The 18,201-nt window shown below is 46.7% G+C and overlaps 1 protein-coding gene across 2 annotated transcripts in view; it reads left to right on the top strand.

Moving 5' to 3' along the window:
* Nucleotides 1–18,201, top strand: part of HTR2C (5-hydroxytryptamine receptor 2C) — a 3,940,131-nt gene that overhangs the window by 3,683,462 nt on the left and 238,468 nt on the right. The gene's annotated exons all lie outside the window — the stretch shown is intronic.

Genomic DNA, 18,201 nt, shown 5'->3' with positions numbered 1-18,201 from the left:
AGGAAAGCTGGTGGAAATCCAAGGCAATCGACTTCGGACGACTTCGGACCGACGCCGATGCTGAATCCGGTGACACCGACTCCGTGATCTTCGCTGGAACGCAACGATCTTCGCAGGCCCGACGCTCCTGCAGCCCCGCTGAAGTCCACGACTCCGTATAAGTTGCCACACCACGTCGTGACCGACGCCGCTCAAAGTGCGCAGATTCAACGTTTCGCACAGACGCCGCAACTTCGCGCATCGGCTTGTTTTCACTCTTCACCAAAGGTACTGTACTTGGGGGTCTACGCGACTCCATGTCCGGCGCCGCTGGTGTCGGCTTGTTGGGAACGAATCCATCACGACGCCGTGTTAACATCTCATCGAAGCATTTTGTGTTTCTAAGCGCTATTTTTGAGTTGAATCTTTAAAAATTCAAAACTTGACTTGTGTATGTCGGATTTGTGTCGTTTTGGTCTTTGTTTGTTTAGATAAATATTTCCTATTTTTCTAAACTGGTGTTGTGTCATTTTGTAGTGCATTCATTAAGTTACTGTGTGTGGACAAAAAGAAAAAAGGGAGCACACTGCCTCACACTCAAGCAAAAAGTTAGCCCCAATGCATCATGGTAAATGCAGTCACTTCGTTTTGTGCTGAAAAAGTAATCAAAAGTCTTTCACCTAAGTAGGTGCAGCAAGTGCTGTGTATCTCTGGACACGTGTTTCTAGGTTTAGCCCGTCATCAGCAGAGAGCAGCCAAGTCTGTGGGGTTGCTTGAAATGCCGCCAAAAGTCTTCTCAGGTTTATGTACCACTCACTGGCGCACAGGTGCCTCTCCAGAGCTCGTCAGCTCGTTAGCTCAAGGGAGCAGTCATTGGACAAAAAGAAAAAAGGGAGCACACTGCCTCACACTCAAGCAAAAAGTTAGCCCCAATGCATCATGGTAAATGCAGTCACTTCGTTTTGTGCTGAAAAAGTAATCAAAAGTCTTTCACCTAAGTAGGTGCAGCAAGTGCTGTGTATCTCTGGACACGTGTTTCTAGGTTTAGCCCGTCATCAGCAGAGAGCAGCCAAGTCTGTGGGGTTGCTTGAAATGCCGCCAAAAGTCTTCTCAGGTTTATGTACCACTCACTGGCGCACAGGTGCCTCTCCAGAGCTCGTCAGCTCGTTAGCTCAAGGGAGCAGTCATTGGACAAAAAGAAAAAAGGGAGCACACTGCCTCACACTCAAGCAAAAAGTTAGCCCCAATGCATCATGGTAAATGCAGTCACTTCGTTTTGTGCTGAAAAAGTAATCAAAAGTCTTTCACCTAAGTAGGTGCAGCAAGTGCTGTGTATCTCTGGACACGTGTTTCTAGGTTTAGCCCGTCATCAGCAGAGAGCAGCCAAGTCTGTGGGGTTGCTTGAAATGCCGCCAAAAGTCTTCTCAGGTTTATGTACCACTCACTGGCGCACAGGTGCCTCTCCAGAGCTCGTCAGCTCGTTAGCTCAAGGGAGCAGTCATTGGACAAAAAGAAAAAAGGGAGCACACTGCCTCACACTCAAGCAAAAAGTTAGCCCCAATGCATCATGGTAAATGCAGTCACTTCGTTTTGTGCTGAAAAAGTAATCAAAAGTCTTTCACCTAAGTAGGTGCAGCAAGTGCTGTGTATCTCTGGACACGTGTTTCTAGGTTTAGCCCGTCATCAGCAGAGAGCAGCCAAGTCTGTGGGGTTGCTTGAAATGCCGCCAAAAGTCTTCTCAGGTTTATGTACCACTCACTGGCGCACAGGTGCCTCTCCAGAGCTCGTCAGCTCGTTAGCTCAATGGAGCAGTCATTGGACAAAAAGAAAAAAGGGAGCACACTGCCTCACACTCAAGCAAAAAGTTAGCCCCAATGCATCATGGTAAATGCAGTCACTTCGTTTTGTGCTGAAAAAGTAATCAAAAGTCTTTCACCTAAGTAGGTGCAGCAAGTGCTGTGTATCTCTGGACACGTGTTTCTAGGTTTAGCCCGTCATCAGCAGAGAGCAGCCAAGTCTGTGGGGTTGCTTGAAATGCCGCCAAAAGTCTTCTCAGGTTTATGTACCACTCACTGGCGCACAGGTGCCTCTCCAGAGCTCGTCAGCTCGTTAGCTCAAGGGAGCAGTCATTGGACAAAAAGAAAAAAGGGAGTATACTGCCTCACACTCAAGCAAAAAGTTAGCCCCAATGCATCATGGGAAATGCAGTCACTTCGTTTTGTGCTGAAAAAGTAATCAAAAGTCTTTCACCTAAGTAGGTGCAGCAAGTGCTGTGTATCTCTGGACACGTGTTTCTAGGTTTAGCCCGTCATCAGCAGAGAGCAGCCAAGTCTGTGGGGTTGCTTGAAATGCCGCCAAAAGTCTTCTCAGGTTTATGTACCACTCACTGGCGCACAGGTGCCTCTCCAGAGCTCGTCAGCTCGTTAGCTCAAGGGAGCAGTCATTGGACAAAAAGAAAAAAGGGAGCACACTGCCTCACACTCAAGCAAAAAGTTAGCCCCAATGCATCATGGTAAATGCAGTCACTTCGTTTTGTGCTGAAAAAGTAATCAAAAGTCTTTCACCTAAGTAGGTGCAGCAAGTGCTGTGTATCTCTGGACACGTGTTTCTAGGTTTAGCCCGTCATCAGCAGAGAGCAGCCAAGTCTGTGGGGTTGCTTGAAATGCCGCCAAAAGTCTTCTCAGGTTTATGTACCACTCACTGGCGCACAGGTGCCTCTCCAGAGCTCGTCAGCTCGTTAGCTCAAGGGAGCAGTCATTGGACAAAAAGAAAAAAGGGAGCACACTGCCTCACACTCAAGCAAAAAGTTAGCCCCAATGCATCATGGCAAATGCAGTCACTTCGTTTTGTGCTGAAAAAGTAATCAAAAGTCTTTCACCTAAGTAGGTGCAGCAAGTGCTGTGTATCTCTGGACACGTGTTTCTAGGTTTAGCCCGTCATCAGCAGAGAGCAGCCAAGTCTGTGGGGTTGCTTGAAATGCCGCCAAAAGTCTTCTCAGGTTTATGTACCACTCACTGGCGCACAGGTGCCTCTCCAGAGCTCGTCAGCTCGTTAGCTCAAGGGAGCAGTCATTGGACAAAAAGAAAAAAGGGAGCACACTGCCTCACACTCAAGCAAAAAGTTAGCCCCAATGCATCATGGTAAATGCAGTCACTTCGTTTTGTGCTGAAAAAGTAATCAAAAGTCTTTCACCTAAGTAGGTGCAGCAAGTGCTGTGTATCTCTGGACACGTGTTTCTAGGTTTAGCCCGTCATCAGCAGAGAGCAGCCAAGTCTGTGGGGTTGCTTGAAATGCCGCCAAAAGTCTTCTCAGGTTTATGTACCACTCACTGGCGCACATGTGCCTCTCCAGAGCTCGTCAGCTCGTTAGCTCAAGGGAGCAGTCATTGGACAAAAAGAAAAAAGGGAGCACACTGCCTCACACTCAAGCAAAAAGTTAGCCCCAATGCATCATGGTAAATGCAGTCACTTCGTTTTGTGCTGAAAAAGTAATCAAAAGTCTTTCACCTAAGTAGGTGCAGCAAGTGCTATGTATCTCTGGACACGTGTTTCTAGGTTTAGCCCGTCATCAGCAGAGAGCAGCCAAGTCTGTGGGGTTGCTTGAAATGCCGCCAAAAGTCTTCTCAGGTTTATGTACCACTCACTGGCACACAGGTGCCTCTCCAGAGCTCGTCAGCTCGTTAGCTCAAGGGAGCAGTCATTGGACAAAAAGAAAAAAGGGAGCATACTGCCTCACACTCAAGCAAAAAGTTAGCCCCAATGCATCATGGTAAATGCAGTCACTTCGTTTTGTGCTGAAAAAGTAATCAAAAGTCTTTCACCTAAGTAGGTGCAGCAAGTGCTGTGTATCTCTGGACACGTGTTTCTAGGTTTAGCCCGTCATCAGCAGAGAGCAGCCAAGTCTGTGGGGTTGCTTGAAATGCCGCCAAAAGTCTTCTCAGGTTTATGTACCACTCACTGGCGCACAGGTGCCTCTCCAGAGCTCGTCAGCTCGTTAGCTCAAGGGAGCAGTCATTGGACAAAAAGAAAAAAGGGAGCACACTGCCTCACACTCAAGCAAAAAGTTAGCCCCAATGCATCATGGTAAATGCAGTCACTTCGTTTTGTGCTGAAAAAGTAATCAAAAGTCTTTCACCTAAGTAGGTGCAGCAAGTGCTGTGTATCTCTGGACACGTGTTTCTAGGTTTAGCCCGTCATCAGCAGAGAGCAGCCAAGTCTGTGGGGTTGCTTGAAATGCCGCCAAAAGTCTTCTCAGGTTTATGTACCACTCACTGGCGCACAGGTGCCTCTCCAGAGCTCGTCAGCTCGTTAGCTCAAGGGAGCAGTCATTGGACAAAAAGAAAAAAGGGAGCACACTGCCTCACACTCAAGCAAAAAGTTAGCCCCAATGCATCATGGTAAATGCAGTCACTTCGTTTTGTGCTGAAAAAGTAATCAAAAGTCTTTCACCTAAGTAGGTGCAGCAAGTCCTGTGTATCTCTGGACACGTGTTTCTAGGTTTAGCCCGTCATCAGCAGAGAGCAGCCAAGTCTGTGGGGTTGCTTCAAATGCCGCCAAAAGTCTTCTCAGGTTTATGTACCACTCACTGGCGCACAGGTGCCTCTCCAGAGCTCGTCAGCTCGTTAGCTCAAGGGAGCAGTCATTGGACAAAAAGAAAAAAGGGAGCACACTGCCTCACACTCAAGCAAAAAGTTAGCCCCAATGCATCATGGTAAATGCAGTCACTTCGTTTTGTGCTGAAAAAGTAATCAAAAGTCTTTCACCTAAGTAGGTGCAGCAAGTGCTGTGTATCTCTGGACACATGTTTCTAGGTTTAGCCCGTCATCAGCAGAGAGCAGCCAAGTCTGTGGGGTTGCTTGAAATGCCGCCAAGTCTTCTCAGGTTTATGTACCACTCACTGGCGCACAGGTGCCTCTCCAGAGCTCGTCAGCTCGTTAGCTCAAGGGAGCAGTCATTGGACAAAAAGAAAAAAGGGAGCACACTGCCTCACACTCAAGCAAAAAGTTAGCCCCAATGCATCATGGTAAATGCAGTCACTTCATTTTGTGCTGAAAAAGTAATCAAAAGTCTTTCACCTAAGTAGGTGCAGCAAGTGCTGTGTATCTCTGGACACGTGTTTCTAGGTTTAGCCCGTCATCAGCAGAGAGCAGCCAAGTCTGTGGGGTTGCTTGAAATGCCGCCAAAAGTCTTCTCAGGTTTATGTACCACTCACTGGCGCACAGGTGCCTCTCCAGAGCTCGTCAGCTCGTTAGCTCAAGGGAGCAGTCATTGGACAAAAAGAAAAAAGGGAGCACACTGCCTCACACTCAAGCAAAAAGTTAGCCCCAATGCATCATGGTAAATGCAGTCACTTCGTTTTGTGCTGAAAAAGTAATCAAAAGTCTTTCACCTAAGTAGGTGCAGCAAGTGCTGTGTATCTCTGGACACGTGTTTCTAGGTTTAGCCCGTCATCAGCAGAGAGCAGCCAAGTCTGTGGGGTTGCTTGAAATGCCGCCAAAAGTCTTCTCAGGTTTATGTACCACTCACTGGCGCACAGGTGCCTCTCCACAGCTCGTCAGCTCGTTAGCTCAAGGGAGCAGTCATTGGACAAAAAGAAAAAAGGGAGCACACTGCCTCACACTCAAGCAAAAAGTTAGCCCCAATGCATCATGGTAAATGCAGTCACTTCGTTTTGTGCTGAAAAAGTAATCAAAAGTCTTTCACCTAAGTAGGTGCAGCAAGTGCTGTGTATCTCTGGACACGTGTTTCTAGGTTTAGCCCGTCATCAGCAGAGAGCAGCCAAGTCTGTGGGGTTGCTTGAAATGCCGCCAAAAGTCTTCTCAGGTTTATGTACCACTCACTGGCGCACAGGTGCCTCTCCACAGCTCGTCAGCTCGTTAGCTCAAGGGAGCAGTCATTGGACAAAAAGAAAAAAGGGAGCACACTGCCTCACACTCAAGCAAAAAGTTAGCCCCAATGCATCATGGTAAATGCAGTCACTTCGTTTTGTGCTGAAAAAGTAATCAAAAGTCTTTCACCTAAGTAGGTGCAGCAAGTGCTGTGTATTTCTGGACACGTGTTTCTAGGTTTAGCCCGTCATCAGCAGAGAGCAGCCAAGTCTGTGGGGTTGCTTGAAATGCCGCCAAAAGTCTTCTCAGGTTTATGTACCACTCACTGGCGCACAGGTGCCTCTCCAGAGCTCGTCAGCTCGTTAGCTCAAGGGAGCAGTCATTGGACAAAAAGAAAAAAGGGAGCACACTGCCTCACACTCAAGCAAAAAGTTAGCCCCAATGCATCATGGTAAATGCAGTCACTTCGTTTTGTGCTGAAAAAGTAATCAAAAGTCTTTCACCTAAGTAGGTGCAGCAAGTGCTGTGTATCTCTGGACACGTGTTTCTAGGTTTAGCCCGTCATCAGCAGAGAGCAGCCAAGTCTGTGGGGTTGCTTGAAATGCCGCCAAAAGTCTTCTCAGGTTTATGTACCACTCACTGGCGCACAGGTGCCTCTCCAGAGCTCGTCAGCTCGTTAGCTCAAGGGAGCAGTCATTGGACAAAAAGAAAAAAGGGAGCACACTGCCTCACACTCAAGCAAAAAGTTAGCCCCAATGCATCATGGTAAATGCAGTCACTTCGTTTTGTGCTGAAAAAGTAATCAAAAGTCTTTCACCTAAGTAGGTGCAGCAAGTGCTGTGTATCTCTGGACACGTGTTTCTAGGTTTAGCCCGTCATCAGCAGAGAGCAGCCAAGTCTGTGGGGTTGCTTGAAATGCCGCCAAAAGTCTTCTCAGGTTTATGTACCACTCACTGGCGCACAGGTGCCTCTCCAGAGCTGAGTCTGATTGACGGCTCCCGTGAGCCTACGAGCTGACGAGCTCTGGTGATGCACCTGTTCGCCTACTGAGTGGTACAAAAACCTGTGAAGACGTTCGGCGGCACTTCAAGCAACCCCTTCAGATATATTTTATCTCTGCTGATGACGGCCGAAAGCCAGAAACACGTGTCCAGAGATACGGCACTTGCTGCACCTACTTAAGGTGAAAGACTTTTTGAAAAATGTCTCTATCTTTAAATCAAATGTCTGCATTTACCATGATGCATAGGGGCTATTTTATGCTGGAGTGTGAGGCAGTGTGCTCCCCTTTTTTTGTGTGTCTAATTGACGGCTCCAGTGAGCCTACGAGCTGACGAGCTCTGGTGATGCACCTGTTCGCCTACTGAGTGGTACAAAAACCTGTGAAGACGTTCGGCAGCACTTCAAGCAACCCCTTCAGATATATTTTCTCTCTGCTGATGACGGCCGAAAGCCAGAAACACGTGTCCAGAGATACGGCACTTGCTGCACCTACTTAAGGTGAAAGACTTTTTGAAAAATGTCTCTATCTTTAAATCAAATGTCTGCATTTACCATGATGCATAGGGGCTATTTTATGCTGGAGTGTGAGGCAGTGTGCTCCCCTTTTTTTGTGTGTCTAATTGACGGCTCCCGTGAGCCTACGAGCTGACGAGCTCTGGTGATGCACCTGTTCGCCTACTGAGTGGTACAAAAACCTGTGAAGACGTTCGGCGGCACTTCAAGCAACCCCTTCAGATATATTTTCTCTCTGCTGATGATGGCCGAAAGCCAGAAACACGTGTCCAGAGATACGGCACTTGCTGCACCTACTTAAGGTGAAAGACTTTTTGAAAAATGTCTCTATCTTTAAATCAAATGTCTGCATTTACCATGATGCATAGGGGCTATTTTATGCTGGAGTGTGAGGCAGTGTGCTCCCCTTTTTTTGTGTGTCTAATTGACGGCTCCCGTGAGCCTACGAGCTGACGAGCTCTGGTGATGCACCTGTTCGCCTACTGAGTGGTACAAAAACCTGTGAAGACGTTCGGCGGCACTTCAAGCAACCCCTTCAGATATATTTTCTCTCTGCTGATGACGGCCGAAAGCCAGAAACACGTGTCCAGAGATACGGCACTTGCTGCACCTACTTAAGGTGAAAGACTTTTTGAAAAATGTCTCTATCTTTAAATCAAATGTCTGCATTTACCATGATGCATAGGGGCTATTTTATGCTGGAGTGTGAGGCAGTGTGCTCCCCTTTTTTTGTGTGTCTAATTGACGGCTCCCGTGAGCCTACGAGCTGACGAGCTCTGGTGATGCACCTGTTCGCCTACTGAGTGGTACAAAAACCTGTGAAGACGTTCGGCGGCACTTCAAGCAACCCCTTCAGATATATTTTCTCTCTGCTGATGACGGCCGAAAGCCAGAAACACGTGTCCAGAGATACGGCACTTGCTGCACCTACTTAAGGTGAAAGACTTTTTGAAAAATGTCTCTATCTTTAAATCAAATGTCTGCATTTACCATGATGCATAGGGGCTATTTTATGCTGGAGTGTGAGGCAGTGTGCTCCCCTTTTTTTGTGTGTCTAATTGACGGCTCCCGTGAGCCTACGAGCTGACGAGCTCTGGTGATGCACCTGTTCGCCTACTGAGTGGTACAAAAACCTGTGAAGACGTTCGGCGGCACTTCAAGCAACCCCTTCAGATATATTTTCTCTCTGCTGATGACGGCCGAAAGCCAGAAACACGTGTCCAGAGATACGGCACTTGCTGCACCTACTTAAGGTGAAAGACTTTTTGAAAAATGTCTCTATCTTTAAATCAAATGTCTGCATTTACCATGATGCATAGGGGCTATTTTATGCTGGAGTGTGAGGCAGTGTGCTCCCCTTTTTTTGTGTGTCTAATTGACGGCTCCCGTGAGCCTACGAGCTGACGAGCTCTGGTGATGCACCTGTTTGCCTACTGAGTGGTACAAAAACCTGTGAAGACGTTCGGCGGCACTTCAAGCAACCCCTTCAGATATATTTTCTCTCTGCTGATGACGGCCGAAAGCCAGAAACACGTGTCCAGAGATACGGCACTTGCTGCACCTACTTAAGGTGAAAGACTTTTTGAAAAATGTCTCTATCTTTAAATCAAATGTCTGCATTTACCATTATGCATAGGGGCTATTTTATGCTGGAGTGTGAGGCAGTGTGCTCCCCTTTTTTTGTGTGTCTAATTGACGGCTCCCGTGAGCCTACGAGCTGACGAGCTCTGGTGATGCACCTGTTCGCCTACTGAGTGGTACAAAAACCTGTGAAGACGTTCGGCGGCACTTCAAGCAACCCCTTCAGATATATTTTCTCTCTGCTGATGACGGCCGAAAGCCAGAAACACGTGTCCAGAGATACGGCACTTGCTGCACCTACTTAAGGTGAAAGACTTTTTGAAAAATGTCTCTATCTTTAAATCAAATGTCTGCATTTACCATGATGCATAGGGGCTATTTTATGCTGGAGTGTGAGGCAGTGTGCTCCCCTTTTTTTAAGTTACTGTGTGTGTTGGTACAAATACTTTACACTTAGCACTCTGAAGTTAAGCCTACTGCTCTGCCAAGCTACCAAGGGGGTAAGCAGGGGTTAGCTGAGGGTGATTCTCTTTTACCCTGACTAGAGTGAGGGTCCTTGCTTGAACAGGGGGTAACCTGACTGTCAACCAAAGACCCCATTTCTAACACGGCATAATGTGCAGATATATTTATGAGTAGAAACAATATATTAAATGACATAGTTTCAAAACTCTCTTTTGCCACCACAAAGTAGTTTCCAGAAACCCTGTTTTGCCAATGTTTGGGCTCCTGGTTGTATTCTGAAATGCAATTACTTATAAACTAGAATAGAACTATGTTATTCGTGGAGACTGCCTGTTAAAGTTGTGTTTTTTTGCAACGCTGAAGTGCATACTCACATTGCAAAGTTATTTGCTGGCATGCCTGAAGGAGGGTGAAATGTCCCTGGAAAGAGATTGAGGATATTAAGACATACAGCATGCTTTCGAAGTCACAGTCTGTAAGCAGCAAGTGAACATTATTGTACCATAGCAGTCATGTTTTTTTTTCCAATACTTCCACAAGCAAAATGTGATAGGTGCTGACAGGGATAGGGTACGATTTCGTAGCACAAAATTGGACGGTGAACCTGGATTTTCATGACAATCTACGTGGAATTGGGTGCACAACCTCTATTACTTTTGTAGTGCAGTTGCACACAGTATTCAAAATTTACAACCATCTCCTGAAACTCAAATACATTTATTCAGTGCCAAGCTGAATAAAATGAAAGCTGCCAGTCTGTTTCATGTTTCTATTAATCCTCTGTATAAGTCTCCAGGCTGACAACATATAGAAGCTGACTTCATGAACTCCAGCCGCGGAGTGTGGACAGTGAACATTTCAGGAATAATAAGCTGCATGAACCACTTAACAGAGCTCTAAGAACCTGACAAAGTGGGGGTTTCTATATCTTAATCCTAGGGTGTAGTCAGTAAATAACCCCCTCCACTGTTCGTACACAAGAAGGAGTAATAAAACAGAACAATCATCTACATTAAGCACACAATAATAAGTCATTAAAGACTTTTAGTGCAGTCAGTAAAGATCCCTTGTGTGAGTTAAAGGGTTTTATTTTCAATTCTTTAGTTTTTCATTATTTATTCAATACGTATTAATTAAGTATCAGCAATGAAAGTTACTACAGTATAATCCATATTTCAATAGAAGGGAAAATACAATATTAGTCAAAATAACAGTTAATTTTGCAATAATGTGGCAAGTTTGTTCCATGAAGGAATTCCCTAATCTAAGTCATCGGAGTAAATAGATGCAGGTGTCACTTCAGATGCCCATTAAAGAGTTTTGAAGAGATAATCAATTCATAAGCATAAAGCCTTTGCATTTTAGGCTGGAAAAGTATTCTAAGTCATAAATCATCAAAGAAATAGGCTAAGCAATTTCCCACAGAGAAGTAAAGTCTTTAGTAAAACTGGACATGAGTCTTCTGCAAAATTCGAGTGAGTGAAGCCCTCTATGAGAAAACCTCCTTAAAAGAAAATGCCTCTCCTGCTCTAGGAACAGGAACTAACATGAATACACAACAGTCTAGATGGTAACAAATGTCTTTTTTGTCTTCCGCAACATCAAATAGGATTTGAGAAAATTCCTGGGAACAAGTGAACTTCCCATCTTCTTATGTCAGCTCAATGGGCTGTAGACACTACTCCCTCAAAATATACATCGACCACATTCTGCTGTCCAGTCCTTTGTTCTCATGAATTATTCTTCCTGTTGCCCCATGTCCTCCCAGTGATAACCTATTAGTTGTCTAATAAAAACATGCCTGCTCACTAACTAACAGAAGGCTTCTGGAAAATTACAACATCTGCAGAGAAGAAGAAAACGTGTGCAAAAGAACAGCTCTAAATAGAAAAGAAGCATTTTCATGTTAATATGAAACTTTTGTTAATTGGCCACCAGAAGTTACGCTAAGTTAAATCAGCACTTGTTTAATTTACTTGTAGGCTCATACAATTTAAGTATGATTACATACTACAAATTAGCATCAAGTATATGCATGCTCTTTAAACATAGACCTTTGCATATTTTAGTGAAAAATGCATTTTATTTGCAGCTTAAATATTGCTACTGCAAACAGAACAAGAGAACAAGTGATGAGAGGATTGATTAGTTTAACTATTAGCACCCATCCTCCATATCTCAACCAACAGCAGCCTATGAACAGACTATGGCCCTCATTACGACCCTGGCGGTTTGTAACCGCCAGGGCCGCTGGACGCGGAGGCACCGCCGACAGGCCGGCGGTGCCCCGCAGGGCATTCTGACCGCGGCGGTTTGGCCGCGGTCAGAAAGGGGAAACTGGCGGTGCCCCTTTGAATCCTCCAAGGCGGCGCAGCTCGCTGCGCCGCCGAGGGGATTCTGACACCCCCTACCGCCATCCTGTTCCTGGCGGTTCGCCCGCCAGGAACAGGATGGCGGTAGGGGGTGTCGCGGGGCCCCTGGGGGCCCCTGCAGTGCCCCTGCCAATGGCATGGGCACTGCAGGGGCCCCCGTAAGAGGGCCCCACTTTGTATTTCACTGTCTGCATTGCAGACAGTGAAATACGCGACGGGTGCCACTGCACCCGTCGCACCTTCCCACTCCGCCGGCTCGATTCCGAACCGGCGTCCTCGTGGGAAGGTTGTTTCCAGCTGGGCTGGCGGGCGGCCGCCCGCCCGCCCAGCGGGAAACTCAGAATGCCGTCGCGGTCTTCAGACCGCGGTGCGGTATTCCTGCGGCGCAACTTTGGCGGGCGGCCTCCGCCGCCCGTCAAAGTTGTAATGAGGGCCAATGTCTGTTAGCTCCAGGTACCTGCACTCTTACTAAACCAAGAACACAGCAAACATCAGTACTTAATGCCAGCATTCCAAGTATTCTTATTGGCCGAGGTCATGCCAGAATTCTAAGCATTTTCATCAGCTGGGCTAACCTCATGATTTGGCATAGTAAGTTTATATGTACCAACATAGTACCTATGATTTATATATATGTAGTAACTCTGTGGGTATCAAGTTGGTTTTAAAGGATCTGGGTTAAAATCGCTATTTAGTTTGCCATTCATTTGCAAGACATTAATCAATATTGGTGACCAAACTGTGTATTTTTTTATAGAAGCAATGTGCAGTTTGTCAACAGATGGATAACTTGCCTGGTTCAGTATTGTGATCGGGTACTGATCAGGGGAGGACATAACTCGCATAGTTCTATGTAACTTAATCACACTGAATTACCCCAAATTTCTGAAAGATTTCATAGAATTACATGAGAAGATTAATTCTGCTTTTAGAGCTATTTTCTTAGTGCAAAAATGTACTCTCGCGCCCAAAATGAAAACGAGGATGCACTTTGCAGTAAGAAATAGCACTAAATGCAACAGAATATGAATGGAGAATGTGAGCAGCTGCTCATGGTAGCTAAATGTGCACTTGGTGTAGGATTACCCTCCAAAGTTACTGCTGGCATTTAGTGCTATTTTATTGTGTTCAAAATGGATGGGAGGATGCATTTTATGCTAAGAAATAGCTCTAGATGCAACAGGACACCAATAGTGAGTGCACGCAGCATCTCACGCTCACTAAATGCGCCCTCAGAGTTGGAATTTTCCCTTAACTTACTCTTAATTATAAATGGAGGTGCTATTGCGTTATTATCGATAATTCTGCCTCACAGTTATTGAAAATCCACCCAGGCCTAAAAATCTTTTTTTTTAAATATACCAAATCAAAAACTGTGAGCTTATGCATGGTATTGTTGTGCATCTAAAGCATTGTGTGTATCCCAAATGCTACTAGCATTCAAAAATATAAATATTAATAATGAGGACAAGAGGACAGAATATCTTACAGAGCGTTGCCTAACACATGATTGAGCAAAGGCGTCAAAACAATCTATCCCATTAACAAAATAAAAAAAAAGATATATAGTATTGCAAAATGTGTATTTCTGTTGAGAGGGAATGTTACACATTTAAAATGATGCAGAAAATGTGTGATCATTTATTTTATGTTTACCTGAGCTTCATTAAACTTTAGACAAATATTGACACACCCAGGATAACATCTTTCATTGCTGTATTGCAAATTGTTTAAACATTCTTTGAGAAAGCCAAATAACAGCCTTTTCTATCCTTGCATAATAGGAATGCATCTGGAAAGTACAACTACGTTTATGGTAAAATTAACTAAACAAACATTGGCATGGGTCTGACTTTACTATGCGTGCATGTAAACGTAAGCACTCACAATACTGTTGTGTAAAATATTCCATCATGAATCCCAATGAAAGAGTTTTCTGGAAGGCAGAATGATATACCAAATATCTAATAGCATAAAACGAGAGACTAATAATCCTCTGGGTTAGATCAAAGCCCACTTTATATATAGTTTACTTCAGTAGCAATAATTTGTTCTGGAGACAGCTGCACTTTCAAGCCAAGCCAGTCCTCAAAATACGGATAAAAACAAAGGAAATGATATAGCAACCCTATTCCCATATAGAGTTAAAGCATGATGTCCCTTTATTCAGAGTCTTAAGTGTTTCACAGAGGGAGCATTGTGGAATTGCTGACGGCGCCTAACAGGACATCTGCATCTTTCTTCATGTGACTGATCTTTCCATCAATGTTGATATGCCAGGAGGATTGACATGATTTCAGATGTAGAATTTAAGAAATTGGCTTGTTGGCTGTCTAGAATGTGAGCCCTAGTGAAGCAGCAACCACAGTAATTGTCAAGGTAAGGCACAAGCAAACCCCAAATTAACCAGTACTCAACGCCTGGTAGCTTGGCACAGATCAGTCAGGCTTAACCTAAAGGTGATGTTTAAAGTATTTGTGCAACACTTCATACAATAAAACTGTGAAAGCACCACATAAAACAGATTCTGTATAAGGTTAGAAAAATCAAGCTTATTTTAATAAATAAAACAAGACCAATACAACAAAAATCCAATGAGTAGAGTTGAAATATTGAATTTTAAATGTTTTTAGATAAAATAGCGCCAAAAAGAGCTAAGTGCTGACTATGGACATCTGGACGTGTTGGACTGGGACAAAGGAACAAGTTCAGATGGAATGTTCCTTCAATCCTGATTTGTAAAGCATTGCGTTGATTTGCGTAGAGGTTGCGTCACACAGCCAAAGTGGTGCATCTGACCTGAAATGCGGTGAGGCAACGGTGCAGGTCCTGAGTCGTCACCGAGGATCCCATCAATGGGGCTTGCAATGTGAGTCTAGCATCAGGGGTGCACCTCGCAATCAGGGAGATTAATCAGTTCATGAAGAACTGCAAGGCTGCTTGTGGAGTCTGGTGGAATTGTCGATGCTTCCGTCAACAGATGATGTTAGGGCCTGCACCGAGGATGCATCACGCAACAGCGGTTCAGAAGGCAGTGCGGGTTTCTGCAGTGACACAAGCCTTTGCACAAGTTCAATCCACGCAGTAACAGACATGTGACAGTTGTGCTCAGGTTTGCACTGCACAGCAGAGGAATTGTTGCAATTCCACTGTGTCCACATAGGCTGTTAAGCACCTTAAGCAGACTTCCAAGGGTCCAGGACTGGGGTGGCATGGCTTGGCAGAGTATACTCTCAGATGGAGAAGTCTAGGTGCAGAAGCAAAATAGTTGGAAGCCTGTTATGTCCCTGAGGCTTTAAATCAGGATGCTAGACAGCTAGCCCTTAGAGTCAATTTGGGTTCTGGGCTTAAGAGATGCAGGTACAGTCCTTCTCACCGAGGCAGAACAGAAGCTGGTCAGCAAAGTAGGAGCCCAGCAAAGTGCAGTCTAGCAGAGTGGCATTCCTTAAGCAGCACAGAAGCCTTTCTTCCTGGTACAGTATCAAAGCTCCAGAAGTGTACTTAAGTGGTGGTATCTGAGATCTAGTATTTATACACAATTATGCCTTTGAAGTGAAGGAGAAGATTCTACATGTTTCACTTTAAAGTCCCGAGACATCCTGCCTTCCTTGTCCTGACTTCAGACTAATTACAGGGAGTATGCAGTCATTTGTGTGGAGGCAGGACACAGCCTATTCAGGTGACAGTTGGACTGTACCCAAACCCCTCCCTCCCATCCTGTCAGTGATAGCCCATCCAAGCACCCCTATGCTCACTATTGTGTATGGATGTCTAGGAGGAATACACAAAAAAAACATGTGAGGGGCGGTGCCCCGTTGCCAAGTAACTATTGGAGAAGGCGGCGTGTGGCCCACTTGCGGCACTTGGAGGCTTGGGCCGTCGCTGTCGGGTGCGGCCTCAGTGGCCCCTCTCCACCCCCCCTTGCTGCGTGTGGTCCTGTGTCTGGCCTGCCATGGCAGGCCCCGTATTGGAGTAGGGTGCGGCAGTGGGCGAGTCGGCCCGACCTGGAGGAGACACTTGAGGTGAGCTGCGCAGGGATCCGGGGGGAAGACCCCATCCCTGTGTGGCCCCGCGACTCATGGCATCATGGCACGGGGGACCGTACGCTGTCCAGAGGACATTTGAGACGCAACCAGTGATGGGCCTGTGAGGAAGTGCTGGCTGGGTGTCCACTGCTCCGACTGGCTGCTGAGGGCTGTGTGGTGGCCGGAGGGCTGCTCCCCCCACCACCTGACTCTTGCTGGGGACCTGAAGTGGATTGTCAGATGCGCAGGTGTGGCGGTTTCTCCTCCTTCCTACCCACTTTTGCGGATTTAAGCTGCTCTGACGCTGTCAGTGGTGGCTGGATCGATCGCACTGCATGGCCTGGTTGGCGGTCTGGTGGCCGAGGTTTGCCTAGTGAAATTATGGCACAGGCTGGGATCAGAATGGCCGGGTGTCTGCTGCGGCCTGCAACATACCAGCTCAAGGGTGCAACGGACTTGCTAGGTGCCCTTGGACCAGGGGGACATGCTTTGTGATCTGGTGTGAGGGCTGCCGAGTTGTGTGCTGGGGGGCCCCTTCGCAGTCTGGACCCTGGCCCAGTTTCTGTGAGAGACTGACTGATTTGGGAGGCATGAGTGAGGGAAGGATCCTGGAAATGGGACGGGACACCCTCCGCAGGCTAAGATGGCCCTGACTAAAATGGATCAGTACACAGGGTCCCCCCCCCCGCCACCAGACGTGACCACGCTTTTAAAGGTAATCCAGGAATTCCAGGAGGTAGTGGAGTCAAAGGTGTATGGAGTCTACATGGACCTCTCCCTGGTGTGGCAAGATCTGCGGCGAGTGGCTCAGAGGGTGACTGAGGCTGAGACTAGAATTTCAAAGGTGGAAGATGTAGTGATGGCCCTTCAGACACAGGTTGCTCAGCTCACATCGAAGGTGGCCGGTCTGGAGGAGAGTACCTAGGACGCAGAAAACCGGTCACTGAGGAACAATCTTCACCTGGTGTGGTTGCTGGGGGAGCTAACAGGTGGAAGACTGGAGGATCTTATGAGACCTGGTTTAGGTCATGGGTCTCCGAGGGCAGGCTCTTGAGTTGCTTTGTGGTGGAGCGGGTGCACTGTGCGCTCGCCAGGCAGCCTCCACAAGGGGCCCCTCCTCAGCTGGTGATGGCCTGACTCCTCAACTATAGAGACCGCAATACTATTCTGTGGGATAGGAAATTCTAATTTCAAAATTTTGATCTTCCCAGACTGTATTTGTGCCGTGCAACAATGCAGGCGATCATATGAGGATGTGATGCAGAAACTACGGGTCCTGAACATACGATATATGCTTCTCTTTCTGGCCAAGCTGAAGGTGATCTACTGCGATTCCTCCCTATTTTCTGACAAGCCTCAGCAGGCATGGGAGTGGGTGATGGAACAACAGGCGCTGCATCCTAGGAGTGGTCTGGTGGTGGATGTCATGGGTGGAGGCTTGGCCGCCGAGGCCTGATGTTGAGGTGCACAAGTGCAGTTGTAGGTCCAGGCATGGTGGTGGAGTCGGGTGGTGGTCCTCCTTGATGGGGCCTGGACGCAGCCTCGGGCTGAGATGCTCTGATCGACACTGGCACCAGTACTGCAAGATGGTTGGATGGATGGATGGATGTTTGTACAATGGTCTTGAGCCATCCCCGCCGTGGAAGGTAAAGGAATAAGCCTGTGTTTTTGTTCCATGGTGGGGCCTCAGGCTCAGAGTAATTCCTCTCACTGAAATGTTAGTATTACTGTATTTCAGCTGTCAGGTGGATTATCCGTACATGAGTGAGGGGGTGTTCAGATGTAGACCGCCAACTCATCCACGAGTTACCCAAGGTTAGGATGTTCCGGGGGGTGACAGATGCTTCTTGGGTGGAAGTGTGGGGTGGGTAGGAATTGGGGGCAAGGGTACTGCTTTTGTTTTTGTAGTAGTTTAGACTGTTGTTAAGTTTACAAGTAGGTTTTGTGCACCCCAGCTGTTCCACACAATTACACTTACCGATACGGTCACAGACTGGTCGACGGCATACTAGCATCTGGCCGCGTGGTCCACCATCCCCACCTGCTGTCCCTTGCATGCTAGGAAGCCCCATGGGTCAGATACCTAAATTCTCATGCACAAGATGATTTTCGTCATTTCATGGAATGTTAATGGGCTCGTAGACCACATTAAACGTACGCAGTACTTAAATACCTCAAGAGACGTGCCCCGGGGGTTGTCGTACTGCAAGAGACGCGTCTACTGGGAACTCGTTGCTCCTTTTTGGGGCGCTTTGGATACAATAGGGTCTACCATTTGGGGTTTATGCGAGGGTCCCGCGGAGTGGCCCTGCTGCTTCATAAGACGCTACCATTGACCGTTACTAAGGTTCGTGAGGACCCAATGGGTAGGTACATTGGAGTAGAGGGTCAGATGGAGGCTAGGCAATACAATTTGATTTCCTGTTATATTCCCCCC

The sequence above is a fragment of the Pleurodeles waltl genome, chromosome 2_1 (genome assembly GCF_031143425.1).
Source record: "Pleurodeles waltl isolate 20211129_DDA chromosome 2_1, aPleWal1.hap1.20221129, whole genome shotgun sequence".
In the NCBI taxonomy this organism is placed as follows: Eukaryota; Metazoa; Chordata; class Amphibia; order Caudata; family Salamandridae; genus Pleurodeles; species Pleurodeles waltl.
The sequence above is the reverse complement of the archived record's forward strand: the minus strand, read 5'-3'. Positions and strand labels throughout refer to the sequence as shown.